This window comes from Abramis brama (genome assembly GCF_963993115.1).
Source record: "Abramis brama genome assembly, chromosome: 13".
Taxonomy (NCBI): domain Eukaryota; kingdom Metazoa; phylum Chordata; class Actinopteri; order Cypriniformes; family Leuciscidae; genus Abramis; species Abramis brama.
The window spans coordinates 10,659,069-10,674,393 of record NC_139975.1 but is presented as its reverse complement, the minus strand read 5'-3'; the positions used below and the strand labels follow the sequence as shown (position 1 = coordinate 10,674,393).

The following is a 15,325-nucleotide window of genomic DNA, read 5'->3' as shown; positions in this document are numbered from 1 at the left end:
AATAAGACCAGACAACTGAACGTAGGAGAGTGTGCTTTAAAATGTCCTTGACTGCTTGGTGACAGGTGCAAGGAATGAGAATTTAGGTGACTGGGATTGTGGGAGATGAGCTGAGGAATCTGGTGTGTTCGTGACACTTAGGGTCCAACTGATTAAGGGGCCATTTAGACAAGACCGTTTTTAACTAAAAACAGAAAACTTTTTATGCAGTTTGGTCGTTCATTTACACGACAACGGCATTTTGGGAGCCTGAAAACACGCAATTTTGAAAACAGGATTCAATAATGCAAGTTTTTGAAAACAATACAGTTTTCGTCTATGTGTAAACTAGAAAAATGTGAATTTGCAACCCGATCTCGCAGCAATTCGTAAAAGTTTTACGAGGTAAAATTCTCGAACGAATTTGTATGATTTTTGCTAAATCTTACATATTTTATGAGTTGCCCAATTCGTACGAATGACCTACCCCTGACCCTGCCCCTAAACCTACCCATCACTGGGGTTTAGACAAATCGTACAAGTTCGTACGAATTAGCCACCTTTTACTTACTCGTACGAATTGGTCGTGAGATAGCGTTGGAATTTGTGAAAATGGTCATGTCATGCGCATGCTTATTATGTGTTCAGTCTATAGGCATGTAATGTTTCTTTACAAAGTGATGTTGCTTACTACTGGCCTGGCAGCATAATACACCGTTTTTAGCCGTTTTCGTGGTTCCGTTTGTACGGGCATTGTTTTGACAACGGTGTTGTCTGTATGCAAATAAAGCAAAGGAAAAGTAAACGTTTTTAATAAATCGTTGTCTTATAAACGCACCCTAAAAGTAATGACACTACTAACTAAACTTCAGTGTTCAATAAACTTCCAAGTGGGCCTCAAGATCACTTAAATTATTATAAGACAAAACAAGCTTTAAAATAAGATAAAACAACGAAAAAATTTTTTTTCTTTTCTTCCCCATTGTGACTCATATCCGAGTGAAATGGCTTATGGAACAAGAAAAAAAATGTAGAGGAGGACTTGATTTTTTTTCCCATCAGAAATTGATTGGATTGTTGTGGTTTTCTATTGTGATCTCATGAGAGTTGCTGCAAGAGAGAGGGGAAGTTATTTTGATTAAAAATGATGAGGGCACTTGAATTAAAAAAATGATGTGCATGAATAAATCATTTATAATAAATACTGCAAAATTCCATAAAAAAATAAGAATTGCCAATATTGGTTTCACGTTGACTGTAACTATTAATTTTGAGAAGCTACAGTTTCAAAGCAGCTTCTCCAACACTGAAAATGAACAGAGGACGATGAAATAGAGTAACATTTGTGTGGGAACATGACAAGATTTGTAATGGTCATTACAAAGCACTACCTGTGTGAACAACTTGGTCTGGTCAAAGAAAAACTGTCTTTTTGGGGTTGAACAAAAAATATCAAAGAGATCTGTAACACAGAACAAAGAGCAACTTAAAAGGATAGGAAGTGTGTGTGTGGATGTCAATGTGCTTCACAAGAGGCTGTGGATGAGATACTGTGGATATAGTCGTTATTCACTGAATAATCTTTCCTTCCACCGTCTGTACTGTAGCTGTAAAGGTAAATGCAAAATGTGTCACTGGCGTAATTGTCAGATGACACGCCTAGAATGCTCCACCTCTCCATGTGTTCACTGACATCAGAGAGGCAGGTGGACCACCAGGTGTTCTGGTCACCTCCAGACTGTAATGCAAAAATGGATGTCTCATCTCATTGGGCTGGTGTCAAAGTGATACTTGTAGTTGTTATCTTTGGTCTTGGCCATTTTCAAGCTACATCAATTAGAGACATCAGATCAGAGTCCATGAATATTAATCAGAAAGTTTCAAAACCTGAAAAATTGGTTTTGAGTTTTGTTGAGATGACAGTAGACTGGTATAGTCAAATCACCTTTATTTAGCGCTTTATACAATACAGATTGTTTCAAAGCAGCTGCACAGTAATAAACAGGAAAATAATCAATGATGCAAAAAGAATTCAAATCTGCTTTAAAGCAGCTCTAAAAACACTAAAGTGTAATTGATCAGCTGAAGTCAGTTCAGTGTAGTGTAAAGTTCAACAATTATGAAATTAGTTTAGCTATAAGCAGCTTTATAGAAGACAAAAGTGTCTTTATTCACTTTGAATCAGTTCAATGTTGATTCAAATCCGATCTATAACAGTGTCAGGACATTGAAGCTGGTTATGTCTGGTTCTGCAAAAGTAGTTTGCAACACTGCCTTAGTTTAGTAAACAAGCCGATTGAAGCCTCAGGTCCCGTGGGGGCAACTGGCATTTTTCAAAGTGATTGTTCCCATTTCTCATTTGTCAAGCATGTGCCCCTGTTATGCCAGATGATCCACATTCAGTCTCAGCGTTGATTTATTATGAGGTGCAAATCTAATCTGTCATATATTGATGCGGTTTGAAACCGCGTCTCCCGTTAAAACATGTTCATCTCTATATTTTAACACTTGACAAAGTGTTGGCTGTCATGTTTATGCGCTAAAGATTCCTGTAAGTTAAACAGATCCATCATCTTTATCCCTTTGTTAAAATGCCATTCAGTATTCTAAAAATAACACCCCAGAAGTGCAACAAAATTACTCAAACTTTAAATCAAATTAGTAAGGAGCTCATAATGAGATTTATTTAGATACAATTGGATGAATATAAGCTTGTTTGTTTAATTATGTCTGCATGGCACATAACTAGATCATCTTAAATGTATTTTGGCAGTGTTTTTGTTGCCATGACATGAGATAAATCTCTTGGCTTTTTCCTTTATTAAACAAGCTTAAAAAAGCTCTCCTCTAATGAAAGTATTTCAAATTAATCAGGGTGGCTTTATGGATAAGCTTTGATATTTTTATATAAAATGTCATATGCATTGCAATGTACAGTAACCATATCTCAATTATTTTTTTTCTATCAGTTGGGGACCAAACCTTAACTTACCTGAAAACTACCCATAATTTGGACAGGCTAGTTTACAGGTAACATAACTAAGTATTACTGAACTGTTTCTTTGAACATTTAAAAAAAAAGTAAAAACACCTTTGACCCCAGTTATTACAGACTGTGATGACCATGTCCCATTATATTCAGCTGAAAAGACAAGACAATTTTTCATATAGGCAAAGAACATTCCTCTGATTTGGATTTCAAATACATCAACACTTGCTGTCCTGATAAATATCTGCTCAGTTTTGAATAAGCTCTTTACATGTTGCTATACGCATTTCATTCCTTGCTTTATAAATGAACAACAGCACAGCACTCAAACAGTGGCATTAGAGAACATTGTCATTCACAAATGGCCTCTCTGAAAATTAAAGCTGGTCCATAGAAATTAATTTCCTGGGACCAAACAACAGGTCCAGAGAATGACAGGCACTTGTGTTATGAATATTCTTAATAAGCAAGACTGTGTGTAAACAAGTCACTTCATAGCAGTTTGCTTGAGCTCTTCACATTTAAACTTCCACTTCAGCTTTTGCACTGTCAGTATTTACACTAGAGTATGAAATCAATCAATCAATCAAAATCAAACAATCAACTGAATATAGCATGCTTCCCCAGTGATGGCTTCGGGATACCTCCCTGAAATGACTTTTTGCAGGTTGGGATGTCTGCCTACTTATCCATTTTCTTGCAATTGCCGTCAAGATTACTCTGTGGTGATGTGATTTCGATGCATCTTGCAGTCGCGTCGCATCTAGTCTGGACAGACAATTTATTTGTCCCTGGAATCTTATAAATTAATCTTAATTTTTTACATTATAACGTTATTATAATTACTAACATTATAAGTGAACCTTGCGGAATTTATTAAAATAAAAAATAAAAAAATTCATGTCATGACCCCTTTAAATGAGGACAGGACAGCAGAGGGGGCCTGAATGGACATGCCTTGTTAATAAACAGATTACAAACTTGTTGTCACATGAAATTGCACAACATGACAGTGTATCACAATGATCACACCCAACAGATTTATTTTGACAGATCTCAGAGTAATATTAACCTGCAGTGTCTAAGCCATTATGGATACAAAGCTCTTTCCATGTAAGCAAACGAATGACAAAATATGCTCTTTGGAAGATGACAGTAGGTATAAAAGGTGAAAAATGCAGAAAATGACAACCACAATAAAGTGCTATCATGACATTTAATTTACTGACAATGCGCTGCCCCTTGTGCATTTGATACGAATAAAAGCCCAGTGTGAAAAAAAGCACAAGCTGTCCTTATCAGAGAGGGTGACGTTTAGCAAGTATTCAAGTACTTGTATCTAACAACAAGAGTGCATCCAGCTCCCTAAAACAGTTCATTTTTTTCTTGAAAAAGACTCGTTTTAATTTGAGATGTTTAGATGTTCAAGTCAGATATGTATTTGAGAAATCGGCTGGTGATCCCAAATGAAAATTTATATTGCCTATAAAAAATCAATGGTTAAACGTGCAGTATGTTGCTTGCTATTTTTTTTTTTTTTTTTCATAATACACAGCTACTGTTGAATGGTTATAAATAGAGAAGCATGCTTTAACGTACAATAACAGCTAAAGCTTTTGTGTAATTTTGTCTTTTGTAAGGAAAAATTTCAGGATATAGAATATTAAATGTGGAATATTTTATTTGAATAAGAAGCATCAGCTTTCAAAGTGTGATGACAAAAAAACATATTCTGGATGAAAATGCAGCACCTCTTCGGAGTCGTCCTGCTGACTTGCATTGTAAATGAGCTGATGTGTCTTAGACTCTCATGAGCCCCCGATGCAAAATATCAAACAAATAAACAAACAAAGGAAAAAAGAAATTCAATAACCCCCCCAAAAATAGCTTAAATAATTAATATCAGCTGATTCTCTACTTTTACCCAGCACTGAGTTCATATTACATTTATATATTATGCTGTTTATAATACTAATAATACACTTTCTTGTGACCCACTTGGGGAAATTATGCTTTTTACTGATAGTTCCTCTGAAATTCAAAGCCATTTGAATGGGCTTTATTGATTTTGATGAGCAAGATTATTTATTATTTTGTCAAACTGAATGAGATTCCAGATAGTTGTTTGATATTTTCTTTTGTAAATGTTGTTTGCATGTGTAACTTTGGGCCTGAAGACCTGAGTTTTGATTAGCTATAACATGATAGTGCCCTTGAAATTTTATCAAGCATTCAAAAGAACAAAATGTACCACTGAAGAGAGAACAAACTGGGGAAAAAAAGCCTCCAGAGAAACTTCACATTCGTGATGACTAATTCAGTAGACTTGCCTTCTAAGAAAGATGCTCACTATAGATTCAGTGTCTTAAAAATAACCACGGTTCAGCACTGTCTCATAAGAAAACATTACTCTATTGTCACTTTTATCATAGACCACCAATATGCCACAGGTGATGTTTACAGCTCATTTCAGAGGATTTGATCAACTTTCTCAAGGCTAAACCTTTAGGATAGTTCACCCAAAAATTAATATTCATAATTTTCTCACCTTTCCAAACCTTTGTGACTTATGTTGTCTTATGCAGACAACAATGTGAGCTTTTGCAAAATGTTTGAGCTGCTAATTTCTATGCATTGAAAGTGAATACTGATTTGAAAATGGAAATGCATGAATTATTTATTTAGATTGCAAAAGTAAAACATGCTTTAAAATTGTTGTGCTACAGTATACACTACCGTTCAGAATCTTTCCAAACATACAAAAACCTACATTTTGTACCTGTAAATGTTATGTGTTTATACAACAATGAGACCATGCTGCCTGTGTTTCTATGTTTTTTTTTTAGCTCTGGAAGCTTCCTTTTTTTCCCAGCAGTGCACTTTGTAGATTGATATGTCCTTCATGGTGATCGATCTCCAGGTCACGGGCTGGAGGACGAAGGAGTTAGGAAACCAACATCAGTTAAGGTATTGAGGAGCAGCCATTGTTTGCGCCTGGTTAGATTTGTGGTTGTCCTTGCCTGTTTGATTGTCTATTTCTATGACATTGATTCGCACATTTGTTATTCATTATTGTGTTGATTTCTCAAGTTTAAAACTAGGTTTTTGTACCAAGAAATTCTTGGTGAATAATTATTCTGATTATAAATCGTCTCCTGGAGAGTCAAGTAATCACACACCTCTTTAGCCATGCTGGGCTCAGAGTCACAGCTATGAAACTTACTCCCACCCATTTCCTCTTTGTTTAAATTCAAGGAGACTTGAATAAATAGAAATCCAAATTATGCATGTAAGAACACCTGCAGGGAATATTAGTAAGACCTATATAGAAAATTAACAGTTAAGGGTTTTATTTCTGTTGTCTCCCACAGGTCTCTGTTCTTCACCTCCCGTCTCCAGCAATCCCCAGTGGATCAGGGAACCTAGACAGAAGGCAGGCAGAACTCCTGAGATAACAGTCTCTTTTTAACACTGTGCTGTCGCTGAACTCCAGATCTGAGATCGGACCTGAATTCAATTTTCCTATATGCAGCTTTAATTAGTGTGTAATATGACGGGTGACAAGCCGTAGACGACCCTCAACAGTACGGGACATTAACTCTAAAAAATGCTGGGTTAAAAACAACCCAATTTGGGTTATTTGGCAACCCAGCGCTGGGTAAATATTGGACAGAACACATGCTGGGTTATTTTGACCCAGCAGGTTGGGTTTTTATACATTAACCCATCTGCTGGGTTGTTTTTAATCAGTGCTGGGTCAAACAACCCCCATGCTACAGGTTATTCATTTTAGATAATAATAATAAAAAAACGAATAAAAAAAATACAAAAATATTAATAACAATAATAACACTACTGTTTATTGATTCAATTAAAGTGTTTATTCCAGGAAATAAATATAATCATAAATACATTCATGTTTAAAAAAAAAACAGTTAGACATCTGCAACATAAACGGAGGCCCACAAAAATCATTTGTGCTAAAATGTTGGTATGTTAAAATATTATAAAATGGTAAGATTCTCAAAATTCAAAACTCTACACTCATAAACTGTAAAATAGCCTACAGCTTAAGATTCTATTCACAAAGAATACAATAAAAAACACATAAGTACATACATTGCAATTAATTTTAAATAAGCAATCATTTAGTCCTGTGTAGCAAAATAAAAACATGAAACTCTATACCTATAAACTGTAAAATAGCCTAGCTAAAAATTATCTTCACAAAATGATAAAAAAACAAAAAAACTGAGTCAACTTTTCCAGAGTTTCCCCATTCACCAAAAAACTGTCCAGCCATTCCAAGCTCCAAGACAAAGGGGAAGGGTTTTGCTTCTCTCTGCCTTTCCAGGTAAAGCACCATGTTGGTTCCAGACTAAATGAGGGAAAGACAGTATCAGACACATAATTATTTAAAAGTGTGTCTTAGGTTTTCATAAGAGCAGTCTTAAATTAGTTAAATACCATCTTAAATTAACTTAAAGAATTAGTTCACCCCAAAATATAAATTTCCTAATCATTTACTCACCCCAGTGCCATCCAAGATATCCATGTCTTTCTTTCTTCAGTGGAAGTTTTTTTGAGGAAAACATTTCAGTATGTTTCTACACAGAATAGACTTAAATGGCAACCAACTATCCCAATGTTCAAAGAAGGTTCAAATGTCCGTCTCAATGCAGCTTCAGAGTCTCTACACAATCCCAGTTGAGAAATAAGGGTCTTATCTAGCGAAACGATCGGTCATTTAAAAACAAAAAACAAAAAAAACATTTATATACTATTAAACCACAAATGGCTGATGGTTTCGCTAGATAACACCCTTATTTCTCGACTGGGATTGTGTAGAGACTCTGAAGCTGCATTGAGACGGACATTTGAACCTTCTTTGAACGTTGGGATAGTTGGTTGTCATTAAAGTCCATTCTGTGTAGAATAATCCTGAAATGTTTTCCTCAAAAAACTTAATTTCTCTTCCACTGAAGAAAGAAAGACATGGATATCTTGGAAGACACTGGGGTGAGTAAATTATTAGGAAATTTTCATTTTGGGGTGAACTAATCCTTTAAAGAGTTGTGAGAAAATGAAATGTGTGTCAGATTCAAGCAGCAATAAAACGATGTATCGTGCAGCCCTACAAACAGGTGTAAAGAAATGAGCCTGCTCTTTTTGTCCCCTGTTGTTTTACTTACCAGTTGTACATCAATGAATGAGGTTCTTGCCTCTTGAATAGTTGGCCGAAAGGTTTTGTGGCCAATCTTGCACACAGGCGGGGGAAGAATGACAGGCAGGATTGTAAGTGCTAGTATGCCTTTGGAATCTAAGAATAGAAAAATGGCAAATTAGAACTTGTTCGTTCATCAGCTTTTAAATTAAACAAAGTGCATTTCTAACTAAGGTCAACTTAGAATGAGTGAAATTAGCTTAAATATATAACAGTTAAATATGTACTCTGGTAATCTGAAAACATTTAGTGTTATTAAAGGTATAGTTCACCTTAAAATGCAAATTTACTCACCCTCATGTCAAATGTACTCGCCTCATTTACTCACCCTCACGTTGTTCCAAACCTGTACAAGTTTCTTTCTTCTGCTGAACACAAAAAGATTTTTTAAAGAATGTCAGTAACAAGATAGTTGACGGTAGCCAATGACTTCCATAATAGGAAAAAAGTACTATAAAAGTCAATGGCTATTGTTAACTTTTGTTACCAACATTTTTTTAAAATATCTTCTTTTGTGTTCAGGAGAAGAAAGTCATTCAGGTTTGTAATACCATGAGGGTGAGTAAATGACGACAGAATTTTCCTTTTCAGGTGAACTATCCCTTAAAGCAGTGCTTCTCAAACCCGTCCTGGGGACCCCATACCACTGCACATTTTGTATCTCTCCCTCATTTAACACACCTGATTCAGCTCATTAGTACAGACTGCAAAATTTAAATTGGGTGAGACATCCAAAATTATGGGGGTCCCAGGACATTTGAGAACCACTGCCTTAAACCAAGAAAGGGGCAAACAAGCACGGCTATCTATGAAATTACACTGACAACGACTAGGCACAGAAGTGGTACCCTATGCCAGCCCTACAATATAACTGATTTAAATTCACCCTACATGGTTTGACATTAAGTCTTGTCATGTGCTTGTACTTGGACAAGTAAATTGGCCATTCATGTTTTTGAGCTTATTGTGAATGGTGTAGCAAACTTTGTTAAGGGTTAGGATTGGCACTGGATGCAACTGTGAAAAAAAGATTACCTACAAAGAAAGAGAATTTGAAATGCAAAATTGTTCATCACATATTTACCAGCAATTTTTCAATGAGGCACTCAAGACTCCAGTTGAGGAGATTTGTTGAACAAAAATGTCCATTGCTGTAAAAGAAAAGAAGGAAACATCTGATTAGTAATATCTTTACAAATTTAGCATGTCTTATACAATATTTTTTTTTATTAATTTTTATGCTGGCTCCAGTTAATTTAAAAAAAATATATATATAAATAATTTTAATGAATCATTACTTAATTAAAAAAAAAAAAAAATAAATAGACAAAATAATTTTTAACAGCTTAATTAACTATTGTTAATTCACAAGACTGTAAACAGAAGAAATGTTAATTTTGTGGATAATTAAAAAAATATTTTATAAAATTACCTGTAGATATTTCATATAATATTTTTTATTCATTTCAATTCATTCTATCGGTATAACAATCGCCTGATTGCGCCCATTGACTTATTTGATTGCAGTTTCAAGTAAAAATAATAAATAAATGTTGTTAATGTTTATTCTTCCTGGCAATTTTTAAATCATTCACGATTCAATGATCATCATAGTTATTTTAATGACTGTGAACCAAATTGCATGACAAACCAAAATAATAAATTGTATTAGGCTATTTAATAGGCAAGGCAAGGCAAGTTTATTTATATAGCACTTTTCATACACAGTGGCAATTCAAAGTGCTTTACATAGAAGAAATTAAAATAATAAAAAGAAATAAGAATAATTAAAACAGTTTAGAAAAATAAAAAATAAAATACAGTACAGTACAAACAGTCGGACGAACATTGGCACAGTGCTCATTCATTAAATGCATAGCTAAACAGATGTGTTTTGAGTCTGGATTTGAAAGTCACTACTGTAGGAGCACATCTGATCTCTTCTGGAAGCTGGTTCCAGCTGCGGCTGGCATAATAGCTAAAAGCGGACTCGCCATGCTTAGAGTGAACCCTTGGTATTTCTAGCTGATATGATCCTAGTGATCTGAGTGATCTGTTGGGTTTATATTCAGTGAGCATATCTGCAATGTATTGAGGTCCTAGGCCATTAAATGATTTATATACCAGTAATAATACTTTAAAATCAATCCTAAATTTAACTGGGAGCCAGTGTAAAGACCTGAGGACTGGTGTGATATGTTCATATTTTCTGGTTCTGCTCAGAATCCTGGCGGCAGCGTTCTGTATGAGCTGCAACTGTCTTATGGTCTTTTTGGGAAGGCCAGTGAGGAGTCCATTACAATAATCCACCCTGCTGGTGATGAAAGCATGAACAAGTTTCTCTAAGTCTTGTCTGGAAACAAAGCATCTAATTCTTGCAATATTTTTTAGATGATAGTATGCTGATTTAGTTATTGCTTTGACATGACTACTGAAACTAAGGTCTGACTCTAGTGTCACACCAAGATTCCTGACTTGATGTTTAGTTGTTTGACCCCTAGAGTGAAGGTATGCGTTCACCTTGAGAACTTCATCTTTGTTTCCAAATGCAATGACTTCAGTTTTGTCTTTGTTTAACTGAAGAAAGTTTTGACACATCCAACTGTTGACTTCATCGATGCATTGGCACAGGGAGTCAATGGGGCTGTAATCGTTAGGCGATAGGGCTAAGTAGAGCTGTGTGTCGTCTGCATAGCTGTGGTAAGCAATTTGGTTCTTTCTCATTATTTGGCTCATTGGGAGCATATACAGGTTGAACAGGAGTGGCGCAAGAATTGAGCCTTGAGGGACTCCGCATGTCATGGATGTCCACTCAGACTTATGATCTCCTATACTCACATAATAACCTCTCCCATCTAAGTATGACCTGAACCATTTTAGGACTTTCCCAGAAAGCCCCACCCAGTTTTCCAGCCTGTCAAGAAGTATGTTATGATCGACAGTGTCAAATGCAGCACTGAGGTCGAGTAGTACCAGCACTGATAATTTGCCTGAATCAGTATTTAAGCGAATATCGTTTATTATCTTTATGAGCGCTGTCTCTGTGCTGTGGTGCGGTCGGAAACCAGATTGAAAATTGTCAAAGTATCCATTCGAGCATAAGAATTTGTTCAGCTGATTGAAGACAACTTTTTCAATGATCTTGCCTATGAAAGGAAGATTTGAGATCGGCCTATAGTTGCTTAATATGGTCTTATCCATATTGTTCTTTTTCAGGAGGGGCTTGACAACTGCAGTTTTCAGGGAGTTTGGAAAACTCCCAGAGAGAAGTGAGGCATTTACCACTTCTAGAAGATCTGCTTCTAAACTATTTAACACACTTTTGAAAAATGATGTGGGAAGTGTGTCAAGAGCACAGGTTGATGTTTTAAGGTGCTGTACGGTTTCTTCCAAAATTTTGCCATCAATTTCTTTGAAGTCAGACATAGTAACTACTTTCTCAGGTGGTTTGATGGTCTGTCTAACCCCAGGGTAACTCAAAGATGTGCTGATCGCCTTTCTGATATTATTGATTTTCTCAGAGAAGAAAGAGGCAAACTCACTGCACTTGTTGTCTGAGAGCATTTCACTGGGAATCTGGCTTGGGGGGTTTGTCAGTCTCTCTACAGTAGCAAAAAGAGTGCGTGTGTTGTTTAAATTACTGTTTATAATATTTGAGAAGAAAGTCTGTCTAGCTTTGCCTAGTTCCATATTAAAAGCATGGATGCAGTCTTTGTAGATGTTATAATGGACTACAAGTTTTGTCTTCCGCCATATGCGCTCTACTTTTCTGCATTGTCTTTTCATATTTTGCACTGCTGTTGAGTTTCTCCAAGGTGCATTTTGTCTGCCACTCTTCTTCCTGACTTTAACAGGAGCAATATCATCAATTACACTTTTAACTTTTGAGTTAAAGGAATCAAGGAGAAAATCAACAGAGTCTGCAGATATGCTTGGTGTTAAGGATATAGCCTTCATAAATAGTACACTAGTGTTCTCATTTAAGCATCTCTTCTTGACAGACACAGATCTAGCTTCAGTGGCAGGAGAGATCAATATATCAAAGAAAATACAGAAATGATCAGACAGTGCTACATCCTTAATAACAATCGATGAAATGTTTAGACCCTTACTGATAAGTAAATCTAGAGTGTGTCCACGATTGTGTGTGGGTCCATGAACATGCTGAGTCAGATCAAAAGTTTTTAAAACAGTATTGATTTCTTTTGCCATATTGGTTTCTGCATTATCTATGTGGATGTTTAAATCTCCAGCAATGGCAAAACAGTCAAACTCTGATGTAATTGTTGATAACAGTTCTGTAAAGTCCTCAGCAAAGGCTGGAGAGTATTTTGGAGGCCTGTAAATAATGATAAGTAAAATGCGTGGAGCACCTTTTAACACAATGCCCAGATATTCGAAAGACAAGTAATTCCCAAATGATTTTTGCTTACATTGATAGATATCTTTAAAAAGAGCAGCTAGACCCCCACCTCTCTTAACAGCTCTGCAGACACTCATAAAAGTAAAGTTCGGGGGGGCTGCTTCATTGAGGATTGTTGCACTGCAGCTGTCTTCTAGCCAGGTTTCATTTAGAAGCATAAAATCCAGATTGTTTGTGGTTATTAAGTCGTTGACTAGAAGTGATTTATTTTTAAGTGAGCGAATGTTAAGGAGTGCTAACTTAACAGACTTACTTTTCCCCACAGCAATATTAGTTTGACGTGTAAGAGGCACCAGATTAGTTAGGTTTGCTGTACGGCTATTGAAGGCCTTAGACTTTCTATCTTGTAATAGAACAGCAATAGAGGAAGATACAGGCACACTGGGTTCCCGTTTGTTCTGTAAACATTTGAGAAAGTTACTGTTATCAAAACGGGGACCCAACACATATCACTGAGAGCTGGTATCAGTTGTTTTCGGTTCACCTCGAGCAGATGGAGGAGGGTGTGGGCCCTGGCGTTGTGGCAGAGGCCGAAGAGCTCTCACAGGAGGGGGAGGGCGAGCTGGGCCCGCAGGCTTTGGTGGTAATGGTGCCTGTCTTTTTTTGGTTGGTATTTGGGGGCTTGCAGCAAAAGAGTGGGATAGTCTGGTTCCAGCATACACCAGTTCTTCCATTTTCTGTGAGAAGCACAGGAGTGGAGTTGCTGGGGAGAGGGAGAAAGTGTCTGGTGAAAGGGGCTGTTGCTCTGGTGTTATCGGAGGTTGTGATATGCTGTCCTGGATTCCCTGGCTGTTTTCCAGGAAGTCGTCCTTGGGTGGTGAATCTTGGAGCAGTTCTGATATGTCTGTCTGTGGTGAGCTGTGTGGACAGGGCTCAGCTGATATTGTGTCCGTGAGCAGAGGTTGTTGTGGCGGAGTGGTGTTATCATGTCCATTTTGCTGTTGAAGTGAAGTCCCGTGGTCATTCATACTGTGTCCAGATGTGTGTGTGCCGTTCAGATTGAGTGGATTGGCACACACTGCAGAAGGATGATTGAGGGAGAAGTAGATATTGTCCTTTAACACTCTTGAACCAAGTTTGTTTGGGTGATGGCCATCCCGATGAAAAAGTTGTCTCTGACTCCAGAAAAGATTGAAATTGTCAATAAAGTTCACTCCTTTTATATTGCAGGTTTTTTGCAGCCACGTATTAAGCCCAAGCAACCGTGAAAACCGGTTTGTTCCTCTTGCTGGGAGTGGTCCACTGATGAATGTTTGCACTTTCAGTCTTTTAAGTGTTTCAAAAAGTTCATTGAAATCCTTCTTAAGGAGTTCTGACTGCTCTTTATGAATATCATTCTTCCCCACATGAATGATGAGTCGATTTGCAGTCTTATGTTTCATCAGAATGTTATGAAGTTCCCTGTTTACATCAGAAGTTGTTGCTTGTGGAAGGCAGCACGTAGTTGTATCCCTGCCGCTAATGTTTCTGATTATGGAGTCCCCCACTATCAGAGTCCTGGGCTCGGCTGCGCTCTGAGCTGAGTGCCGCTGTCTGCTCGACCTTGAGCGCCAGTTAGCATCAGTGTTAGCCACTGGCCCATTCAGTCTGTGTTCGATCACATTCATCACATTTGGGGATTCCTCATTTACATTCATTAGCACTTCAAATCTGTTCTCAAGATGTATAGGCGGTGGTAGTAGACCAGTGTTTGCAATCCTTGTCAGAGCTGTATCTGGGGTAGAGGATGCTACTGCGGCAATATGTGATGCTCGTGACACTCTGATGTCTCGAGTGCCTTTGGGTCTCCCTCCCTGTTTGTGCCATCGATTAGTAAGTCGATCGGCTTGTTTCTCTACCTGTCGAGGAGCACTAGTTTCATGGGACTCACCGGTATGCTGAGGGTGTCCATGATGAAGCTCTGTTGTGTGCTCCGTCTGGTTTGGTGGTCCCGTAAGTAACTTTGTTTCAAGAACTGCAATCCTTTGTAAAAGTCTGTGGCAGTTGGTGCAGCAAGTAGATTTCAGAAGAGGCATTTTCTCTTATCCTTGTAGGCAGTTGTGTTTTCCTTTCCCGGAATGTAAGCTGGTCGGGTAAAAGAATTCTCAGTTTTTGTAGTAATCCAAACTTTGTCGTCTGAGCACTGTGCTGATTTGCTGAAGTTAAAATTAGGTGATAAAAGGAAATAAAATAAAGGAAATAAAATATTAGAAAATAGGAGATAAAATGTAAAAGCGATAGAGCAAAGCGCGGAGCAGTAAGCGAGAGCGTCCGAACAGTAGCTGAGCAGGAAGTGAAATTTAATACATAAACTTGGTTCCTCCTAAGGTTTTTTTTCCTCTCCATTCTGTCACCTGATGGAGTGTGGGTTCCTTGCCACTGTTGTCTCTGGCTTGCTTAGTTAGGGGCACTTAATTTTCAACAATATTATTGATTTAATAGGCTAGGTGCACGTGGCCGCCATTTTGGATTTCGGATCAGCGAGTGTGCGGTTAGACACTTCCGGTTTCGCATTACGCCCAGTGCAGGGAGCCAGAGAAAGCCGAAATTTATCTTTTATAGTTGTTTATAGAATCAATTATCACTTAAAATACTACTAAGATCCATATTACTATCACACGAGCCAATGGCAATTAAATTAACGGATGCATAGTGAGATTAATGAATGAAATACTGTTCACGAACAGAAGATTGTATTTGACTCATATACGCATACGCAATGACAGTTATG

The 15,325-nt window shown here is 37.2% G+C and overlaps 1 long non-coding RNA gene across 1 annotated transcript in view; it reads right to left on the bottom strand.

Moving 5' to 3' along the window:
* Positions 1-6,832: 6,832 nt before the first annotated feature.
* LOC311095548 overlaps positions 6,833-15,325 on the bottom strand; it is a 10,541-nt gene continuing 2,048 nt past the window's right edge. The window contains exons 3-5 of the long non-coding RNA XR_014608860.1: positions 9,277-9,343; positions 8,161-8,288; positions 6,833-7,346 (exon numbers count right to left, since the gene is read on the bottom strand). This is a non-coding gene — a long non-coding RNA (uncharacterized lncRNA). The remainder of the gene's footprint in view (positions 7,347-8,160; positions 8,289-9,276; positions 9,344-15,325) is intronic.